Source organism: Melospiza melodia, chromosome 4, assembly GCF_035770615.1.
Source record: "Melospiza melodia melodia isolate bMelMel2 chromosome 4, bMelMel2.pri, whole genome shotgun sequence".
In the NCBI taxonomy this organism is placed as follows: domain Eukaryota; kingdom Metazoa; phylum Chordata; class Aves; order Passeriformes; family Passerellidae; genus Melospiza; species Melospiza melodia.
In genome coordinates, this window is record NC_086197.1 from 74,027,581 (window position 1) to 74,043,443 (window position 15,863).

The 15,863-nt window shown below is 35.6% G+C and overlaps 1 protein-coding gene across 1 annotated transcript in view; it reads right to left on the reverse strand.

The window, feature by feature from the left end:
* The window catches only part of ARID2 (AT-rich interaction domain 2), a 93,239-nt gene that overhangs the window by 55,943 nt on the left and 21,433 nt on the right, over positions 1-15,863 (reverse strand). The gene's annotated exons all lie outside the window — the stretch shown is intronic.

A 15,863-nucleotide genomic window follows, 5' to 3' on the forward strand; every position in this document is an offset into this window, starting at 1 on the left:
GCAAACAGACAACTGAATGATGGCAGAAATTTAAACAGTATTTGAATAGAAGTCAATTAAGTTACATATCATCTTTAAACTGCTCTAAGAATACTTTATTTGGATTCAAGTAAAGGATTTAGACCTTAGGCTTTCCTGTAATGACATGGAAACCTTTAATCAGGTTTTCTAATGTCTTACTATTTTAAGATATATCCCATACATAGATTGGCTTCTTTAATTAAAACCAAACCAAAACAGAACCTTAACACAGACTAGGAAACTATATCCATCACACAAATTAGCAGATTGAGTTAAAATAAAGCTCTGACTCAATTTACTAACTAGTCTTTAAAAACATCCAAATAAACTCCATTGTTTTATTTTCAGTATAGTAATACCACCATTTATTACTGCTAGCCAGAATAACAGTATTTTCCTAATGAAAAGGTATTTAAAACATCAAGAGTTGTTCAAGTTTGTCATGTGCTACACTTATAAAAACCCAAAGTGTCCACAACCATAGTTTGAAACAAACATGGTCAAGTTATTTGATTAAACAATCAGTAAGCAAACATTTGCTTCATTACCTTTTCAGTGTTAAAAGGGTATTGATAATCTTTGGAGCTCAAGCATAAGTAAAACCCGGTCTGCAGAAATCTGTATGGACAACCAACATTTCTTCCTCCCCTCAGTTATTTTTTTTTAAACTGCTAAGACTGACAAATGTGGCCGACAGCAAACGAAGCAGATCTAACTGCAGCTGCTATACTGATACTTTTCCCCTGGCAAAGCATTACCACTCCCTCTGGTGTCCATCTGACCCTGTGCCCAGCTCTTTCCACACACCAGAAAACAATTCTTTTAAGGTGCATAGGTGTGCATACATGAGCAGAATGACATGGGAATGTGCATACAGAGAGATTTCTTCCATGTATACTGACTGAAGCAGCTGAGTTTGGGGTCAGAAGGGCACTGAAGCTGGCACAGAGGAGGATATGGCTGTAAGAGCCAGAAGTTACATCACTGCCCCAGAAGAGCAGCTCCTGTTACAGTAAGTTACACTTCCCAGACTGTCCAGCCTAACACACCACTGCCATCTTTCACCTTCACTCTCACATGTGCTACACCATCCCACTACTGGGATACTACTTTGTAAAGGCTCTAACATTACAACTGTCCTCCAATCAACCCCACTCACCGAAAACTCCAGCAATACCCTGACTTTTCTTTCTTTCTTGGACTGTTTTTTTTTTTTCCCCATGTCGAATTTGATTAATAAACATCAAGTCTCAGGGGACAGGAGGAGGGGTAGTATAAAAAAAATGCCAAGGCCAGTGAAAAAATAAGTGGTGGGAGTTCACAGCTATGCACAGAAAGAAGTTGGAGCTCATTTTTTTCACTACCAGCAATCCATTAGATTACTTGAGCTCATTTGTGCAACTCTTTCCCAGATAAGTGTGTTGTTTTACTTTCAATTATCTAAAAAGTATCTTCAAATTAAGCATGACAGATGACTTATCTAGAAAATTCTACTGTTCTCTCTCATCACACCAGTATCAATGATAGGAAGTTTGTTACTGGTTTTCAAGCAGTACTGAAAATCCTTAGTGATATGATATGATATTATATGATATGATATGCTATGCTATGCTGGGTACAAACATTATTTCAAAGACTGCAATTTTAAGTGCTGAAAACAGCACTGTGTAGTCAAAACTAGAAATTATAGCACTTCTTCATATGAACAGTAACATGACATTTTAAAATAGCAGATGTGACACTAAAACACAGAAATATTCTTGACAACACCACGGTTTTGTGCCAAAAGAAAACTGAAGTTGCCCAGGATATAGTAAGTCTGACCTGCACACAAGTTATCTTTCTCTTAACAAGTCACAGTAGAAGTATCTATACAACAAATACCTAAGTATCTAAGCCATTGATCAAATAGTCTTGGGTTATAGCAGTTGTTGCCAACAATCTCTATAGGCAACTCGAATTATGATCATTTTCCTATTACACTGAATAGCACACAGAACGACTACAGCTCCCAGGGAACAGAATTAGGATGACAATAATAAGGTGACAATTGCCTAAACAAGACAAACATAACAGCTTAAAGTATTTTCACTGCAAACAAGACAAACATAACAGCTTAAAGTATTTTCACTGCAGACACGGAAAATGGATCAGGTTTCATCCTATGACTTGCAACTCATACTCACAATTAGAAGTATGTTGTCAGCTGGGCAGTTGTATTTTAGCTTGTCCTTCAGATGTGTAAAGAATTTAAATACTTACAATTAGCCTTTGATGTTAACACCCTATTAACTCATATGGGAAAAGTTCAATCTTACAGTACTGTTGCTTGAATCTAGCTATTGACACAAGGCAACAGTGAATTTATTTAGTGAATGAGAAAGAGTGGAGGAAGGTATTTCATTCCAGAGAATTAAAAAAAAAAAAGTGAGAAAGACTGACATTTCTTCTAATTGGAATCTGATTACTGTACATTACCTTATCATTTAACCAACCTCACCTAATTTTGTCTCAACTGTTAAACACAATGAGGTAACACAATTAAAGAGCCAAATGCATACTGAAAAATAAAGTCAACTGTGGGCCTGTAGTAGCTGCAGCAGAGAAATAATATTTATATGCAAAATGCAGATACTTAGCTGAAGGTGCTAGAAATCCTTAGAAAAGACTGCACTCTGGTGGAAGACTTGTTAACTTGCTGTAATAGCTACTTGGTAAAGCCATGGGGTTTAAGTTTTAATTTAAAATTTAGGCTTTGTAGTAAGAAATTAGTTGCTTCACAAAATTAAAAGCTCTTCAAGCATCTGTTACTTCAGCACTTAGAGTTCTTTGGTGCCAATTATTCATGACATTTCAAAATACTAAGCCAAATATTTAGAAGCATTTTTATATAACTATATACATTTCCATATCCACATCCTGTGACACAAAGAGTAGGAGGGATAATTCTCTGTAATTCTGTTCCTTAGCCACAGCAGGTTAGTAAACATGAAAACTCCCAAACAAACCAAACAACAACAACAGAAAGAATAAAACCAAGTAGCATACTGAGGGGAGTTACAACAGAACACACACTTTTAAAATCTCTGTGAGGAACACACATAATGAATCAAGGACTTGTACCTTCTATTCCTCATATTCCCTTAAAATGATGACTTCTCCCTTTGCCCCAAGCAAAACTCTTTTCACAAGAGTTCAACACACCTTAATCTTCCTCAAGTTTTACTTCCCCACTTCCAGTGACTGCCTTCTCCCTTCTGTGCCTAATAGAGATCCGTCAAGTACTTGCAGCTCCCACAGACCCATCTCTCCCAGCTAACCAGGCAAGGACCAGCCTGTGGTAAAAATGGCTCACAAAAATGTGCAATCCAGTATGTGTGAGCAGCTGAAAGCCATTCCACCTGGAATGCATACAGTCCAAGCTCTCCCTAACCTTCCCTCACTGCCAACATTTCTAATGTCTCTTTTCTTTATGTATCTGCTAATTTCTAAATCAGTTATTGGAAATTTACAAGAAAGTTATTTCCTTGTATCAAACACAGCTGAACTTGGTTAACAAGTTCCAAAGCTCTCAGAGAAGACAGAGTACAATCACAGGAAAACATTCTTCATAAAACTAATATAATTCTACCAAAAATATCTAGGAATTAACAGCAAGACACTCATATCTACACTTTACATATGAAAACATGCAAATAAATACTTGCACTACCTGCCTGAACTAGTAATTTACTGGCCCTGCATGTTGTATTAACAAAAGAAAAGCATTTATGACTCATGAAACAGACAAGTGGGATGACCAATTCCAAATCTATGATGAACACACATATGAGCTACAGAGTTGGAGAAGAAAACAAGCTTCATAGAGCAGCAGGCAAGAATTCATTTAACTTCAGGCTGCCCTAAATTAAAATAAAGTATCTTTTCTAAGATAACAGTTTTATATATACACACAGACAATATACCACTCCATATTCTGCACTGCCAGCAGGCAATAATGCAAAGAGTAGAATGAGATCATCATGTGCAAGATACTGTTTCAGTTTAACAGCCATATTTTTACACGCAAAATATCAAACACAAAAGAGCAACAGTACACTTACCATTTGTCTTGCAACCATATTTGGCAATTTAGAAAAACAAAACAGCTTGCTCCTGAACTCAAGGTATAAGAACCTATAAATTTGTTCTGAAGATTACACTAACTTTAAAAAAGAGAGCACATTTGCAATTAGGATTCCCAGACAGAGCAAGTCTGCACTTCTAACTTCTTGCTTACTAATTGTGAAAAGCTTTTCTTAGCCTTGTCTATTCTTGCACCTTTCAGATTTACCAATGCAGTCATGGATCATTATTTCTGTCAGTAACAGCAAAAACTTTCATTTAACCCAGGTATCACTGGTCTTACTTCTGAGATCACTTAAAAATGCTGCTAACATGTCAAACAAGACATAGGAAATTTTGCACCATGAAGGAGCTACATTAATGGCAGTGAAACAGAACTAGAAATGGTTGATACCATTGCATTCTAATGCAGATACAGACCTTATTCACCCTCAGAACTAGAATGGCAGCTCTAATACTTGCAGCATCTCCCTTGGTAAGTTTCAAGTATTAATAACCATGTGGTATTCAAACACAAAGAAGGCAAAGAGTAGTCCTCTCTTGTATCAGCTCAGGGTCTCCCATGCCTTCTACTTCATAATCATAATGCAAGCTAATTAACACATTAACAGTTCTATTAAAGGCAACCCAGTAGTTCTCTCAATACTTATCTGAGTTCAATATAGTGAATGATCTTTTTTCTTTTCTCAAAATTCCGAGGCCATAACACCTATGAACTAAACAATCAATAGTGGATTATGATAACATATTATGAGTGAGTTAATACTGTCATACCTTTCCTTGTAAAGCAAGCACTGTCCTTCAATCAGATAGTGCTATCATACAAGAATATTTATTACTTGCACAGTTATCTTCATGGAGAAATCATGGAATATTCTGACAACACAACATAGAAATCAACATATATACTACAGAGATTGAAGTAATGATTTTCTGTGAAATATGGAAACATTCCAGAGACTGTCAGAGGGTGGGGGGAGTGGGGAGCTTTTAATATCTCCTGAAAGTAGTTGGCTCCCAATGAATGTGCTGAGATATGAGCCAAAAACCCCCAAGAAATCTAGAAATACCTTTCAAAAGGCTATCTTGTCCATCATCCCAGTATAGCTGGCAGGTACTGATCTGAATTGACCCCTTCCTGGAAAAGGTTATTCTAACCTGCTTAAAAAATGCCATTGATGGAGATTCCACCAATTCTCTATAGGGACATGACTGCCCACTGCTTACATTAGAAAACTTTTGAAAACCTTTAATCTAAATTTTACTCGCTACAACCAGCCCCCTCCACTGCTGTCTGTCCCAACTCCAACAGACACAAAAGAAGTTTAACTATTATCCTTGGTCCTTTCACATACTAAAGAACTCTTATCACATATCTTTTGTCTTCTCTTCTGTAGACCAAACACAACATTTTTCTTCCAGTCTTTCCTTAAATTACACTTTCAAGCCTTCTGATAACTTAACAGTATATAAAAACAGGTGGATGGAAAGCATAAGGTAAAAAAAGGAAACATACTTCGACCACTCAAAAACATGTAAGAAATTCCTTAGCAACATTTGCACTGGGGGAGGACAGTCCACAACAAACAAAACAGACAAACAAAATCCACCACTAAACCAAACAACAGTTTTCTAAAAACGATGAGATAAAGATTACTTAAAAAAAAAAAAAACAGAAAAAATATGGGTCTCAAGATGCACTAGTATCAATACACACAGTGCATGTTACTATACTGCTACGCACACAAGCCAGGCTAAAAAAGCATACTCTTCTCTTCCTCCTGTTTTCTACAGACTCCCAAAACCCCTGTAGGACCATACTCTTCTAGTAAATGACTATAAAGGATTTCACATATTCATGAAATCGTGGTACAATGCCATCACAAGAAATGGCATGAAAACTGTTAAATTCAGGGGTTTTTTAAACCCTGTCCAAAGTTAGCATGAATTTCACTTCTCCTCATCCTTCCTCTACACTCTTGCAGCAGTTCCTCTGTAGTCAATGCCACGCTGATAAAGTAAGTGAGATGAGGAAAAGAAAGTCAGTAAGAATAAACTCTAATCCCAGTCTACGTATGGATTCCTTCAAATGCTTTAGGAAATCACTTATTGTCCCTTTTATTTCAAACAGTATATTGACATTACACACTATGTTTACAAACGCAATAGATACAAAGAATCAGATATATTTCTCTGACTACAAAATGGGATAAAACAGTCATCTAAATAGTTCTTGTGAAGTTTCATTTATGCTTCAGAAAACATTTGGAATCTGAAAACAATACTTTTTTATATTATTCTGTTTCACGTATCATATGCAAAGAAGCTAAGCTCTGTTCAAATAGTTACATATAAATAAATAAAATTAAGGGGTTTGTTTAGGCATGTTGCAGATACTCTAAATACCAAGAACTGTCTCAAAAGAAATACAGGCATTTTAAGACACAGAAACTGAAATATAAAATATTAAGAGAACACTAACTGTCCTACTGTGCCCTGTTAAATGCAACAAAAGCTGAACATACTGAAGCATGGTCTTTAGTATTTGTCATCCAATCCATGCTTTAAAAAGATAACTTCCTTTTCTCCTGTAGCATAAAAGGAGTATTTCAGCTTTGTAAACCCATGTATCTGCATTTACTAGGCAACAGCCCTACACTGTACCAGTGTTCAGAAGAATCATAGCAGTTATGCTATTTCACCTGCTGGGACAGCACACGTATACCAAATCTAAAGATGAACAGGAAATACAACTTCATCTGTGAAGGAGGACTGAACTGAATTACATAGAACTGAATAGCAAAAGCAAGATCTAAAATTACATTTGAGGTCACACAATGTCACAGTTAACACAACCTCAGCTCTAATCTTCGCCATGTATTTTTTAGTATCATGTATAGTAGCAAGCAGTTCAGAATAACCACAAGCTAAATTCTTCAAGGTACTGTACAAAAGACTTCAATGTGTTTTGGGTGTATCTAAAGTTTGAATAATTTATCTCATGCATTACTAAATTAATTCAGGTTATAAACATACTGAAATAGAAGACTACATTTCTCAACTCACTTATTTATTCATTTCAATTTAAAATAATTAATGAGTTGACTTACAAAAATCCCAGTAGTTTCATTATACACTCAGAAAGTACTGTATTCTGCACAGGACAGGCAGCGTTCACCACTGCTTACATCACTTTCAGATATAGACAAATTAAAAGAAAAACAAAAACCAATGCACAGGTTTTCATGAAAGCAATAAATTCTGAGTTTCCCCGGACTGGGTCCCAAAAATGTAGAAATCCTGCTTTCAGTGCAAAGCTAAACAGAACCTGTGCTTCCGAGTCACAATCAAGGACAGCTACTTATGAGGCTGGTTTTACTTCAGGGATTTCCTTTTTACGTTATGCTAAAAAGGAAACAAGGCATTAAAAAAGCTGATATATAACTGGTTTTTTAAAGCATTAGGTATTCCAATGCCCCATCAGAAACAGCAGGGGGTAGTGTTTCTGTGTTTTTAAACCCATGTACAAGTCTCGTCCTGCATTTTCCTTCCTTACAGGTTACCCTTCAATCCCTCACCTAGGTTCCTTTACTGAGTAACTTCTTCTGGCTGCACTCCTGACAGGCAGAGTTGTCAATCCTCTTCTGAGCTACCTAATACAGAGCCTGCAACGTGGTGACCAACCACTTGGCTGCTCTTCTCTGCCCCCTCTGCTTTACAGATTTCACCACACTTTATTTACCACTATTGTTGAAATCATTAGTCTAGTAACTGGTCACCTCACAATGCTAAATTATATCTTCCTATAAATATGGACATACAATTGGTGTAAACTGAAAATTAAAATATTAACTTGTACAGCACCACAAGCGTGTCCAACATTTTATGGACTAGAAGAATATTCCCACCATGGGTTTATAGTCTGAACACGTCAGAACAGCATCTAGCACTAGGCAGAATATAATATAATACACATGTCATTTGTAAAACAGTTCTTGGAAATGGCAAAGCTACTTGAACTTTCTCACTGACACAAGACTTTCCCACTTAGGTTATGAAGTCAGACCAGCAAATTTTAGTTTTATCTAAATCAGGCTGTGTCTCCCCAATACCTACAAAGCATATTAAATATGCCTCCAGTGAGCCTTATTTACAAAGTGTAACACCAGACAACCGAGATTATGTGGTTTTTATTTTATTTGTTTTATTTCTCCATGTTTTACTTTTCTTTTTACTTTAAAGTTTACTTTAATATCCACACTCTACCTCCCCTGCCCTCATATTCAGATTGACACAAACAACAGTAGAATACCTACTTTTTCAAATATCTTGTTTGTAATTTTAGGATACATTACCTCATGAATTACCATAAGTAAGATCCAGTACTGTCTTTGATTCAATTAATGAGCTGATTCCCAGTTCTCCAATATGATGAATTTAGAAGTATCTGAGAAACAGGACACATTTCCCATTTTTGTGTATTGTGTTTTACTTGTAATAGCTCACCCGCAGAGTCATTTTAAAGATTTGTTTTTTAAAATACAGGAAAGAGTTTGTGTAAAATATATGAGTAATGTTTCAAGGCAATTGGCTGATGGACATCCCTCTGATGTTATCATTTGTTCTAAAAGAAAGTTACCCTGAATTCAGAAAAAAGCCTTCAGCTTCAAAATTTAAAGCTGAAAAATTAAAAGCAGACATAACTTTCTAACCAATCTTGCATTCAGTATGCAAAAGTGAAACAAAAAAATCCCCAAAGTCACTCTGTAATTAACTTAAATCACTATCATTATGTATTATCACTAAAGGGTGAGCAAACTCTCTGATTCCCCTTTAAGTCATTACATGTGAAAATGTACCTTGACAAACAAATGAAAATTAGTGCTAAATGATTTTATTTATGGTCATAGAGGATCTAAAAGAACATTTACTGAGAAAAATTCAGAGTAATAGAGATACTATATTGTGAAACCACTATTTAGTCCTCTGATTTCATCCAAACTATCCTATTCAGGAAATTCAAAATGACACACAGATGCCATACACTGCCTTTCCACTGTGACGGTTTCTATCCTGAAGATACAAGTGCACTATCAGTTTACTGACTGAAGTGAAAAATTATCCTAAACAATCCATCCTACCATATTCCACCTCTAAGCAGACTGAAAACTACTTTTCATCTATGTACCTTACAGTTCAGTCAGCAACCCAGTCTGAGTAGCCAATGCCCAGCGGTAACACAGGGAAGTTACAGGAATCCCTTAGTAGAGGAACACAACCACACTTCCCAAGGCCCGAGGGAACTGTATTTCTAGAGGGCAGCTAAACTGTGATCTGCATTGTAGTAGCTCACACACTGTGAGAACTAAACATTTATCAGCAATTACCTCCGTGACTTCCTCATGATCAATATATAATATTGTCAAAGGAAGAGGAAGAGTGCAAGAGCAAAACAACCAAAGTCCACTGGTGGCACACACATGATTAGTGACTACCATGATGAGGACACAAACCTGGCAAATATTTCTACATAATGCCAGGTATAATTTTCTAAGCACAGAATAATGGATGTGATCTCATGCACTGCCTGCTCAAAGCAGAGTCAAGCTTTGTCAGTCTCCAAGGACAAGTTTCTCAGCCTTCCCCACTCACTCCAAGCACCAGTAATGAAATAAAAGTAGGTAGCTGTGTATGTGTTTCTACCACTACGTATTTGAAAAACCTGTACCTGCTACAAAGATGTATTAAGTTCCTTTTCAGGAAACTAAATGGCTTTTCAAGCACATTAGACTTGAACACTTACCAGTTTTTCAAAAACGTATTTTAAGCAAATCAACAGGTCAAAGAACTTAACCTGCTTTTGTTTATAAGCTTATTTTTAATAACCTTCGTGAGAATCTACAAATCTACATACGTTTCAAGAAGAACGTGAAGACCAGCAAAACAGATGTGCAAAATTAAAAAGGGATAAAGACTCTTCTTCTACCTATGCTGTTCATATTTTCCACAGAAATGCAAGTTATACTGCATTATTTTCTTAGTCAACTGCCAACAAATCAATATCAGATCTTTGACAGAAGCCATCACTTTTCTTACTTGGTTCTAAAGAATGTTTTTCTCGTTTATTTCTTTCTATTCTAGTCTAGTCCCCAACAAAGCATAATTCCTTCTTCCTGCTCAGGGATATAATTATGTCCTCATTAGTTCTGAAATGCAGTACAGTAGGAATCTGTTGATTTTTTGGCAGCATAGGCATACTAAATAAGAATAACCAGATGCTGCTTACATCACTTTCAGATATAGACAAATTAAAAGAAAAACAAAAACCAATGCACAGGTGTTCATGAAAGCAATAAATTCTGAGTTTCCCCACTATCTGGCTCTGGTTATAGTGGTATTCTACGCTGGCTAAAAAACCATTGTGTGTTCACAGCTCATAGCTATTTCATGCACTCAGATGTACATATCAAATACAAATTATGCAGATAAAACTCTGTAACCATCTGGTCATCTATAGTATTTCATATAAATTGTAAGTGACCTATTTATTGGTACATAGAATGCTTCCCAGTCTGCATTTTCTTCTTCCTTTTTGTTGTTTTTGACTGAAAGTTCAACAACAAAAAACCTGGTAGTTTGCAGAACTCCATGTACGCTGCTCTTCTGTTTGCACACCAACAGGTGCACATGCACCCATTAAACAGGCTGGTGCTAGAGATGGGCACAATACCGTAACTGCTCAGTTACGGTCTAGAAATCAATGGAATTACCAAGGAGGAGAACAAAATAAACTCAAGTTCAAAATGAAAAATGAGTTGTCATTTGCTGAAGTGCCTAGTTATAACTAAAACTGACACTTTCATTTTCTGCCATCTTCCAGTTTATAACTTACTAAAACAAAAAATCACTTCCTGCATTGGGACTGTTGCATTGAAACTGTTCCTGGTCCTCCTTATTTCAGAAAGTTTGTCTGTTTGTGGTTCCTTTGGACAGAAAGAAGAGTAGATCAAGGAAATCTATTATTATAATATTTTGAAGTGGTCTTCAGTATTTTTTGCTCTCCAGGCTCTTTAAATACTGAGTTTTCAGTCCCAGTCTTTGTGGAAACAAGATTCTGTTTTCATTAATATATTCTTAGGAGGAAAAAATCCCAACTGATTGAGAAAGTACAGACTTAGGACTTCAGTTTAAAACAAACAAACCAACTCCAACAAACCACATACAATTCACACACTATTTTCTTGACAGAAGTACAAACTGCAACTGTGAGATAAGTACATGAGAGCATATAAAAAACCTAGGTTAGCCTATTTTTAGTATTGTAGTGTTAAGAATTATTGACATTTGAATACATATTGACAACCCAAATAGTCATTTTTTATTTGTGTGAGGGCTATGCTTACCACTAACTTACCTAACTTGAAAAGCAAACAGTTTAATACATTAAATCAATTGTGTGCACTAGAAAGCTCATCTCAAATATCCATGCATTTAGAACAGAGACATGAAGTACAAGGGCTACAACAGATAGCCCTGGAATGACCTCCAGGATGATTCCATGTATGGCAGCTCAGTTCAAGTCTCATTGTCTTTACTTATTTAATTCAAGCTTATTTAATTCTTCCTTTGGAAGAAACGTATTGCTTCTCTTTACAATCCTCTGTACAATGGGAACCAGATCTAATTCAGAACTCTACAAGTAAGTGGTAAAATGATCATTGCTGAAAGGTGTATCTCTAGCATGATGTACTTTTAGGAAGATGGCTGTAGTTTCACAGTCATAACCACCAGATTCTACATTAAAAGACTGTTACTGAGCAACAGTACAGGTCTGTGTGTACAAATAAACCCAAGGGAAGTCTCTCAATCACCTCTGCAGCTACCTAAGGAGGAAAAGGAAGATCTTGCCTTCCACTACATGCCTACTTCCTAGACCTGACAGGAGCCATCTGGCCCTCTGTAACTGCTTGCAGTTGCTCCCCACTTGAAATAAAAGCACAGAAGAGCAAGGTTAAGGACACAATGTGCAAATGCAGAGGAAAAGTCTTGTACCATTGCCTTTAGAACCAACTAGTTCTACTATAAATGACTACTTAAAAAAATATAGCATGTACTAACCATCAGATAAACCACGCAAAATCTAAGTACCTGCTCAGAAAGACAAATTATACATTGAGAGCCAAAGGTTAGAATTTTGCCAGCACATCAGGTTTCAGATTTATTTTTTTTCAGAAAGCCTCATCCAACTCCTATGAAATTTAGCAGAACTTATTTTAACTGGTCTTGGCTTTAGTTCACAAGAGAATTACGGAACCAAGAATACAAAACCAAGACCTCCAGCCTTATGTCTAAAAAAAACCTGCCAACAGTAAACATCAGTGTAACATTCTTCACTACTCATTTTAAATGATAGAGCATTTTGATGTTTGAGCACATTTTCCAAGCAAAAGCCAAGCCCATGAAAGTTACAAATAACTATAATGAAAATACAAAAAAGCAGCACAGATAGAAGTAAATGTTAGTTAATCATTAGTGTGGTTTTTTACAGTGACTTAGGAACAAACCACACAGTAGTTATTTCTGCCTATTACTGCAGTAGACTATGTTTTTCCTTTTCTAATTCTCTTGAAATAAATGTTTAGTCAAGTAACAGAAGTTCCAATCCAGATCTGTTTCTGAATATTTTCTCCACTGTTGATTATTAGCCAATACCTGAAAGTGCCTAGATGGTTTTGTATTTTCTAGAAATTACTACAGCAAAACTGATTCCCTCTATATTACCATACATTCTTAGTGAAGCAATGTAACTCTCTTCCCCTTTCAGTGTAACAAACACTGAAAGCCATGATAAACTGCAGGTAGCAGAGCCACGCAGCACTCTGCTACAATAGATCTGGTAACACCTTGTCTCTTGAGCCCAAGAGACACAAGAGTTGCAGCGGGGATTAGTAAGAGAAATAAACAATGGTTATTATAAATGTTTAAAGATTAAGGTAGTGAGCACTCTTTCATCGTGTATAGTCTATTACTGAACCACCATAATTAATAATGAATTCACCTGTAATACTTTAAGATGTTTCAAAAAGGGAAAGTAAATTAAAAGTGTGACTTATTCCTAAAAACAACATCTCGTCTAAGTTGGTATGCAGCCCATTCACTGTCAAACGCAACACGCTTTGGGATTGCACATTTGGATATACACTTCATATGCAGCATGAAATATCTTTCTAAAATCGTATTTGATTAAGACCAGAAAAATTTCTAAAGGCAGCCACGTGCCGCAAAACATGAATAGTTGTAAATGATAAGTGTCATAGGACAAGAGCCTGTCAGTCATTTCTTCACACAGCTAATCACATTTTATTTAAGAAAATATTTGTTGCATAATATCCTTTCAAAGTAATTTATCCTACCATTTGTGCTGTACCAAAAGAGAGCTGTATTTTGTATTTACAAATATATGACAAATGCAGAAGGTTTTGTTACTGGCACAGAAATTCAATGCCAGCACACCCAGTACTGCCAGCTAAAAACTCAGGAACTTCACTGACCTTCTTGCAAAGGAGTTGTTTGAAGACACCTCAGCATGTATGACAAGAGGTGCTAGGGAACATTTTACAAGCTCTGCTTGCATACTAAAGCAGAAACCTGTAAAAGTCAGAAGATAGACTGACTAATAGATATTTCAATATATATTTCAATTTATACATACCTAAGCAGATGGAACTACACTACTCTGAGTTATGTATGTATGTACGCAGTAATAAGCCATAACAATTATTAGTTTGGTTGATACTGAAAGTACAAATAAGACATTTATGTAGTCATTATTTTCGCTCTAAGAATATGCAACATTAAATCGGGTAAACTAACCTTAAATAATGGATACAAACATAACACCATTGTCTGAAACATAAATGGAAACTTTAGAAATAATAATGCCACTTATTTTATAAGCAGGATCCCTTTAGAGGATCTAAATGGTCTAACAGTTTGCCTGTCTAAAATTTCAAGTGGTGTACCCCTTATCTGTCAGATTAGGGAACAAACACAATTTCTATCTAGAGGACAAATCCCAAAGCACTATTTTCAGAGTCTGAATGTTTTGCCTGCTATATGCTCTGAAGTTCGTTTTTCAAATCTGACTTCCACTTGGGAGAAAAAAAAGGAAGTCATTATTGTTTAGATACAACAATATGGAGACAGATAAATTTTTCATTTTAACTCTCAGGAAAAAAAATATTAACTTGTCAGAAGCACTATATGGTTTTTTTCTTGAATGCTTAGTAATCATTGGTAAATGGCTATGACAGCAATGCTGTAGTCACTTTCTTAATACACTATCATCCTATTTTTTCAACTGGCACTTGAATAAGTTATTTTACCCAATTAAATATTTTGAATTAAGATTCCCTAAAGAATTAGAATTCAAAAATGGTTAGAAAATATAATTAGCCAACATTTTATTAAAACTGACATATACCATAGTATAAAGTTCACTGAAAGAGACTAAGTTGCAGATGCTGCAGCAATATTGTAACATTCACTAAAGTTTAGTCTTTTACAGATCAGTTTTTCCCCCTTCAATAATGTCCATACCTAAATGGAATCTGCAATATTAGTCTTTGATTTCATCTTTTATCTCATATAAGCAACTATAAATTATATAAAAAAACAACTGTAAAACTTCCTTATTTTTCCCTCAGCTGCAGTATTCAAAACCACATCACAATCTAATGAGAAATGGAAGTAATTGAAAAACCACACTTCATCCAGTGCTGGAAACTGAATATAATTGAACAACTAGTTCTACAGGTGTTTCAAGTTTAAAGGATGCCCTGACTTAGAGGTGTGGCCTCACTACCAGAGAAACATAAAAATGACAGACAAGCAGCATTTATCATGTTATCTATAATCTGACACCAATACAATGAGACAGAGAGTAGTCTATTTGGTTCCATTACTGGCAACTGGGATGGAAACAATTCTTCCCAAAATTCACACAAACAGATTTCTGGACCTTCAAGGAAAAAACATTAGTTGCATTTATTTCCTCTGTCATAAATTTCCAATACCGCTTTGCCATTTTCCATTAGTGTGGAAAAAACAAATAGTTTAAATCATAATTAACCTAATTTGCTGCATCCTGAATGATAACTATTTACATATGCAAATTTCATTATGAAGCCTTAAATCAAATAATCCTCATTGTCTCATTGAAGTAGAATAAGAAAAAAATATTTACTAGAGTATACTATGTGGTATTTCCCAAGACATTGAAACTCTTCTATTTCAAAAGTACCATACGTATGAAACTACAACACAGATGAACTACATGCTGCTGTACTTCCATTAAGTAGTTTTGTTTTTTCAACGAAGCGCATTATGAAAAAGTAATAATTAGTGTTCTGATTTCTGAGACTAACCTAGTTAATCACCATTACTGTCTACAACTTTACACTGCTTTTACACCACAAGTTACCACTTCACAATACTAATGTTTAGTGAAAACACATTACACATGCTTATCTTTCCTACTCTCATATGAGAACATAATCCCAAATCACCCTATTGTAATACTCTGCACAGGAACCATTTGTGATGCTATCACTAGGGATTGCAGCACTAGATAAGAAGAAAGCAACAGACTAAATTCTAGCAAGGATTTTATTATTTTATATTCCTTATTATAAAACACATTACAGAAATTATATTCT